Source organism: Canis lupus, chromosome 30, assembly GCF_011100685.1.
Source record: "Canis lupus familiaris isolate Mischka breed German Shepherd chromosome 30, alternate assembly UU_Cfam_GSD_1.0, whole genome shotgun sequence".
Taxonomy (NCBI): Eukaryota; Metazoa; Chordata; class Mammalia; order Carnivora; family Canidae; genus Canis; species Canis lupus.
In genome coordinates, this window is record NC_049251.1 from 29,802,383 (window position 1) to 29,810,599 (window position 8,217).

Consider the following 8,217-nt stretch of genomic DNA (forward strand, 5'->3'; position numbering starts at 1 on the left):
TAAAGACTGTTATGGATGCTCATTATTTTTGTCTCCTGAGGTGGTCTGTGAGCTTTAATTTAGGGCAAAAGGAACAGAGTAACCAACCAGTGTGTTAGCACATGATTTGGCTCATAGTAGGTACTAAATGTACCTTCAATGAATTAATGAGAGAATAAATATATCTATCCACACATATTCCTAACACTGGATTCCTTACTCCTCACACTCCTAGACCTCACTTTAGTAACAGCCCTAGTGAGATTTAAGCTATGGATATGCCTAAATATATTAAAAGTCCTTATTTTGTTAGTTTGATGATAATTTTTAATTTGACTGTTGATAATGAAAAGCCATCTCATTATGTAGGTTTTGTTACATGTGAACTTTTATTACAATGTAAAAGATTAAACCCAAAATAATGAATGTTTTCTTTCCCTGAGAAAAGTACCCCTTGGTCATGTTTGGATCTTCAGTTGTCCTATAACACATGGCAGGCACATTATCCATTCCCTAATCTGAACAAGGAACATTTAATCTCTGTGAATTCCAGCTGTCCTGTAATTGCACAACTGCAGGGAGCAAACTTTTGACCCAGGACAGGCCCTGGTGCAGGCAGACCTGGGGGATATGGCTGTGAGGGTTTGCAGCTGTCATGGTTGGGGTCTTCCAGATGGTTCCCACAGCACCAATCCCTGTGTGAGAACCTCAGTTAAAAACTAGAATGTTCACAAAATACTCTCTGAACTCCAGGCAAAGTAAACAGATGGCCATCTGGTTCTCAGAATTGCCCAAACTGAAGATCTATCCTTCAAATTGATCTTTTGATAGGATAATATTTGTTTTAAAGCACACGTGCAAAATAATCCTAGATATATCTCTTATGCACAGTTACCTCTGAGGAGAAACTGGAGGATGGAAGGGGGGTGAAGAACTTTGGCTTTAGATTTAGCATTTGAATTTATGTAAGAATGTGTTCATATATTATTGTATGATTTAAAAATAAATTAAAATCAACTTTATTCATGGTCTAAGCCCTGCTTCTCCTTTAGTAGCACCCTCCTCTATTCAAGCTAAAGTCCAAGGTCCACAGGCAAGAGCAGGTCTGGCTCTCTCAAAGGGCCCCAAATACCCTATGAGGTCTCAAACCTCTAGGTGTTTATATATACTCTTTACTCCTCTTAGAATGCCTCTTCCACTTGACCCACCAGAGTGAAATGCCTCTATTTTACCCGCCCCCCAAACCACAGATGTGTGAAAAAGTGAAAGAGAAACTAAACACTTAGTTTTTCACAGTAATACCAGTTCTCGGAATACTATCCTTTAAAGCTGCCCAGGATACATTTGACTACAGCGTTATATATCAAATTATGCTGAGACCCAAGACTGAAAATAAAGGCTGTTTCCTTACTGCCAGACTCAGTCTGTGTCGGATACATGCCTCACTGGATTATAGGGATCAGACACAGAGTAGGGATTCTGGAACTGCCCGAGACAGATGCTGGTGTGTCTATTTCTATAGTTTCCTACGTATTGAACTAAGGTCCTATCAAACAAGTATATACAGTTATTTATTTATTTGAACTTGTTCTAAGATTTGTATTTATTTGAGAGAGAGAGAGCACATGTGTGTGCAGGATGGGGGAAAGGAGAGGAGAGAGAGAAGCAGACTACTTGCTGAGCAGGGAGTCTGACTAGGGCTTGATCCCAGGATCTGGAGATCATGATCTGAGATGAATCAAGGCAGATGCTCAACTGAATGAGCCTCCCAAGTACCCCTACTGTGATTTATAATTAATAATTCATTATTATCCAGGAGTTAAGAAACTGGAGTTTTATTCTTGGGCAAGACATTTCTTCTCTCTAGTGTGGTTTCCTTCTCTGTGAAATGAGTCCAAGGTTAGACTAAATGATCTCTAAGTTCTTTTTTTAAAAAAATATTTTATTGGGGATCCCTGGGTGGCTCAGCGGTTTAGCGCCTGCCTTTGGCCCAGGGCATGATCCTGGAGTCCCGGGATCAAGTCCCATGTCAGGCTCCCAGCATGGAGCCTGCTTCTCCCTCCTCCTGTGTCTCTGCCTCTCTCTCTCTCTCTCTCTCTCTCTCTGTCTATCATAAATAAATAAATAAATATTTAAAAAATTTTTTAAAAATTAAAAAATATTTTATTTATTTATTCATGAGAGACACACAGAGAGAAGCAGAGACACAGGCAGAGGGAGAAGCAGGCTCCATGCAGGGAGCCTTATGTGGGACTTGATCCCGGGACTGAGATCATGCCCTGAGCTGAAGGCAGGTGCTCAACCACTGAGCGACCCAGGCGTCCCTATCTCTAAATTCTTAACAAGTCTAAGATTTTAGATTCTATATGTTTATGACAGGTATATCACAGAATCTTTACAATAGCCTTGTTTCAAAGCTGTTCTTTTCTGGTAACCCCCCCCCCCACATTGCCTCTCCCTTCCAATCAAACTTTTAAAAAGCAGCCTGTGGGGGATCCCTGGGTGGCTCAGCAGTTTAGTGCCTGCCTTCGGCCCAGAGCGTGATCCTAGAGTCCCAGATCAAGTCCCACATCAAGTCCCACATCAGGTCCCCCTGTGTGTCTGCCTCTCCGTGTATATGTGTCTCTGATGAATAAATACATAAAATCTTTAAAAAGAAAAAAAAAAGCAGCCTGCACACAAAAATGCCTTTCTATAGGAATAATATTTTACCTTCTTAGATAAGCTAATATTTGTCCATTGTTAACTTTTTAAATATAAAAGTGCCTAAGCAAAGGTAACACATTTTAAAAAATCATCTGACAACTAAGCATTTCATTAATGTTTCTTCTGTAAATAACAATGTGACAATCTATCTTCTGCAAGAAAAGCTGCAGTAAAGAATCCTGGAAAACAAGAACGGCACTATTATACTACAAAATAAAGCAGCTTCTATCTGTAGGATTCTAGAAAACTTTATGAATTCTTAGAGGTAATAAGGACAGTGATTAAATAGTAACTGAAATGAGAAAATCTTCTTTTTTTAGGATTTTATTTATTTATTCATGAGAGACACACAGAGAGAGGCAGAGAGATAGGCAGAAGGAGAAGCAGGCTCCCTGTGGGGGGTGCCCAGTGTGAGACTTGATCCCAAGATTCTGGGATCATGACCTGAGCCAAAGGTAGATGCTCAACCCCTGAGCCACCCAGGTGTCCCAACAAGGTTATTTGTAACAATAAAATGAGATACTTCAGGTCAAGTCCTTGAAAGTCTGGCTAGCACTCAGTAAATGTTAGCTAAAAATAATGCTTTTGAGAACCTACTATGTTCCAGGCACTGTGCTGGGTGCATTACATATATATATTCCTCATGACATCCCTTGCAAAGTAGGTACAATTTTCATTTCATAGATAAGGAAACATATTTAGACAGGGTGATTAACCAGCCTAGACTTAGGGTCAGTAGCAGGGCCAGGGCTCATGCCATGGTTGTTGAATCTAAGTCTCTGCCTTTCTTTATAAGAAATCTTATATCTTCATTTTGAAATTGTTTGATGAATATTAAGAAAAGTGGTGAAAAGACACTGTGCTGTCTTAAATACAAAGTATAAAATAATAAACATCTCTTGGCAGCCATTATCAAGAACTTGATTTTATGCTCAGATAAACTACTCTTGTCACCCAAACCAAACCACGAGTAAAATTCTTAACAGAATTTACTGTGGTCTTGAGGTTCTAATCCTAGTATTGTCACTAGCTAGTTGTTACTAAGTCCTTGTTTCATCATCTCTTAAATGAATGAGTTACTAAATCATAGGACCTTTCCTATTCTAAAATTCTTTTCTTCCTGTTGGTCTAAAGGCATCTCAGCAAGCTGTTGCTGCCATCCAGAGGAGAAAATATTGTTGCAAGGCTCAAAGAAGGCATTGCAGCAGTATTATTAGACTCTGCTGACAATAATATCTAGCACTTACTGAGTATCTACTATGTGCCAGGAAGTTTCTCGGGCATATTCGATGTGTGTTTCTATTCTGCAAGGTAGTTATTATTACCCTTGTTTTTTTTTTAAGATTTTATTTATTCATGAAAGACACACACACACACACACAGAGAGAGAGAGAGAGAGAGAGAGAGAGAGACAGGCAGAAAGAGGGAGAAGCAGGCTCCATGCAGGGAGCCCGCTGTGGGATTCGATCCCAGAACTCCAGGATAGTGCCCTGAGCCAAAGGCAGACGCTGAACCTCTGAGCCACGCAGGCATCCCCACCCTTGTTGTAAATTAAGAAATCATTAAAGAATTTAAGTAACTTGTCCTAGGTCACCCAACTTTTAATAAGTAACTAAATTCTGTTTTCAGTCTGATTTTTTTTTTTCTGCAATGACAAGAACCAATATAGAAGCATCTTGCATAAGGAGGCAATGTTTTTGTGATCCATCCTGTAAGCCAGAGCACAGAATAGGCTGTGTTCCTGGGAGGATCCTGGACCTAGGGGTCAGAACATAGTTCCATGTGCACCTCTTAAACTAGTTAAAGCTGTTACTACTCTAGCATAAAAATTACTTGTTGAGTGTGATTAAATGCAGAGTCCCATCCTGAGAGACTGATAGAAGGTCTGCAGTTGGGCTCAGGAATCTAAAATTTTGGTGCACCTGGGTGACTCAGTCTGTTAAGCATCTGACTCTTGATCTCAGCTCAGATCATGATCTCAGGTTCATGAGTTCAAGCCCCATGTTGGGCTCTGTGCTGGGATGGAGCCTACTTAAGGAAAAAAAAGAAAAGGAACCTACATATTATGTATGCATGTATGTAATCTACGTTTTAAACAAGTACTCCAGGTGACTCTGGCTTAGCTGAGAAACATTGCTCAGTCATACTGGACTGTGGTTTTTTGTTTTTAAGATTTTACTTATTTATTCATGAGAGATAGAGATAGAGATAGAAAGAAAGAGAGAGAGAGAGAGAGAGAGGCAGAGACGCAGGCACAGGGAGAAGCAAGCTCCATGCAGGGAGCCTGACATGGGACTCAATCCCAGGTCTCCAGGATCAGGCCCTGGGGCTTAAGGTGGCACTAAACCGCTGACCCACCTGGGTTGCCCTCGACTGTGGCTTCTATAGAGGGCCTGAAACTATAAATATAGCTTCCTGAGGCTTAGCTGGGATGTGTACCGTTTACGTTGTCAAAATGAGTTGCCAACTGCAAATGGCATTTCTAAACCTGGTGTTTGCCCTTTAGGCCCAGGATGGCCTCGAGGATCTCTGCATGGGAAACTGCCCTCTCTGAGATAGGTCTTGCCCTCTTGCCTCAAGATTTCATAGGTATGAAAGGTATTTCATGGTATACCAACCATGCCAATCATGGTAGCCCGCTTCCCTTTCCAGCTCACACAGCCTCACCCACAGCCCCCTGCTTGGCATTAGGCAATGTGTTTTGTGCAGGTAAAATCATTGGGACTGGACTAGGTCTTGACTCACAGTCTGGCCAAGGGCTAGAGGCAGTCTGACACCAAAGATTCTACCCAGGAAGGCCAATGGTAATTAGCAAAACAAGAGAGGCTCTGCCCAGAACGTGGGGTGGCAGCCCTGAGACCATTCACCACTAGACTGTAAGAGATCAGAGAAAGCGGTGCCCTCAGTGAGGTTCTCCACTCCCTGTGGCAGTGTCTGAGTGGGCATTTCCTTACCTCTAGTCACCACTACTGCACTGCTGCAAGCTCCGAGGTGGTACTGATTCTCGTTCTCTCTGAATTCCGTACCATGACGGCAGCCCCTACAGAGGAAAGTAAGTGCTCCATGCATATTACCTGGAAAACAACAGCAAAAAAGCACTTTCACACAGGCACTAATTCTCAGTGACTTTTCGGAGCGTTTTTTCTCTTCAGCCCCATTTCACATATGAGGATACTAAAGTTCAGTGAGGTTAGTGACTTACTGGAGATCAAAAAGCTAATCAGTGGTGGAGCCAAAACTCTCCATCAGAATCCAACACCTGAACAATAACCACATTCTCACTTCTATAGCAAAAATCTGGTAAATTCTTTTCCTCCCTTCCCCATAACTGCAGCTATAGTTCAGATTTTCACATTTCTAACTTCCCACCAAATCTTCCTGCCACACATTTTACCTCCATTCCACCTTCTGCCCCACTACCAAAGTCACCTTTTTGAAATACAAATCGGGTTGTCACTTCCCTATTGCATGGCAGACAAAGGTCCAAAGTCTCATGGTCAAACCCTCCGTGAAGGTCCAAAGTCTCATGGTCAAACCCTCCGTGAAGTGGCCCTCCTGTCTTGCTCTCCCAGTCTCATCTCCATCCATCCTATTCCATTCCTGCCAGTTCTTCCAGTTTCTTCAAAACACTGTGCTCTTTCCCCCCGTGTTTAACTTGCCATTCGTTTCTCTTCTGTGATCCAGTTAGTTTTTCCCAGCCAGGTGCATATATGTCTGTAAGTGTATAACTAGCTCATACATTGAAGAAAATGCATAGCAAACTAATGGTTTAAAGAATCATAATAGGGACGCCTGGATGGCTCAGTGGCTGAGCATCTGCCTTCAGCTCAGCGCGTGGTCCCAGGGTCCTGGGATGAGTCCCACATCGGCTCCTCATAGGGAGCCTGCTTCTCCCTCTGCCTATGTCTCTGCCCTCTCTCCGTCTCTTACGAATAAATAAAACCTTTAAAAATAATTTTAAAAAGATTGATAATAAAAATAGATTGATAATAAAAAGCTTGTTCATGTTCCCATCATCCAGTTAAGAACCACACTTCCATACCCCACCCCCATGAGATAGTGTTTTTTTATGCCATTGTGCCTCTCTATACACACTAGAATGCCTTAAGTCTGCATGGTGAACTCATGATTTAGAACCAGATTCAGCTTTACCTTCTTTAGAAAGCCTCCCCCCGAATCCCTTGAGGGAGATTTAATGCTTCCATTATGCCTCCATTATGGCATTCACAACAGTATTATATTTGCTTACATGTTTGCCTCACCAGTAGATTGAAGGTATCAAATATTATTTAATCTCTGAATCTTCAGCAAGCAGCACAAAGGCTGGTAGCACAGCAAATGTTCAGTAAATAGGACAGATGTCCGTACAACCTGGTTTGCCTGGGAGAGTCCTGGTTTATGCCTGTTGTCCAGGAATTATTGTAAGTGCTTCCTTTACTCATGAACGTGTCTAATTTAGATGGCCAATTATATGATCACCCTATCAATAAATGTGGAATGGATGAATTAGTGAATGAGAAAAGATTTTTACTGATAGAATCTAGGCAGGAAGAGCTGGTATGTAATGATTTTCAAAAATTCAACAGCTGGCCACTATACCTCCCCTTCCTGCTCCAGAAGTGCTTGAATCTCTTGGAGACAGATGAGTTTGCACAGACCAGATGCTCAATAACCTTTATTGCATAATTAAGTTGAAAAGTGTTAGCATATTCCTACTTCAAGAAAACCTAGATGTGAAATATGAATTTATAGTACAGATTCATGTGACAGAGATGATTATATATTATGTATGTTTACTATTTTATGAAAACTAGATGGTAGATAAATTTAAAGAACTGATTTTATTGCTTGTTGAAAATCAGAAATGTAGAATTAAACACTGCTGAAATTGATAGCATAATCAACGGGGACATATGATCTAAAAAATTTAAATAGATGCACTTTTTTATTTTTTAATTTATTTATTTTAAGATTTTATTTATTTATTCATGAGAGAGAGGCTGAGACACAGGCAGAGGGAGAAGCAGGCCCATGCAGGGAGCTTGATGTGGGACTCGATCCCGGGACTCCAGGATCACGCCCTGGGCCAAAGGCAGGCGCTGTACCGCTGAGCCACCCAGGGATCCCAGTTTTTTATTTTTAAAATATTTTATTAGTATTTTATTTATTTATTCATCACACACACACACAGAGGCAGAGACACAGGCAGAGGGAGAAGCAGGCTCCATGCAGGAAGCCCAATGTGGGACTCGATTCCGGGACTCCAGGATCACACCCTGGGCCAAAGGCAGGCGCCAAACCACTGAGCCACCTAGGGATCCCCTAGATGCACTTTTTTAAAAAGAAACTCAGGGTGTGATCCCAGAATCCCGGGTTTGAGTCCTGCATTGGGCTCCTTTCATGGGGCCTGCTTCTCCTTCCCCTCCCTCTGCCTGTGTCTCTGCCTCTCTGTGTCTCTCATGAAAAAATAAAATCTTAAAAAAAAAAAAAAAAAGAACCTCTATTCAGTATGTATACAGACACACACACTAG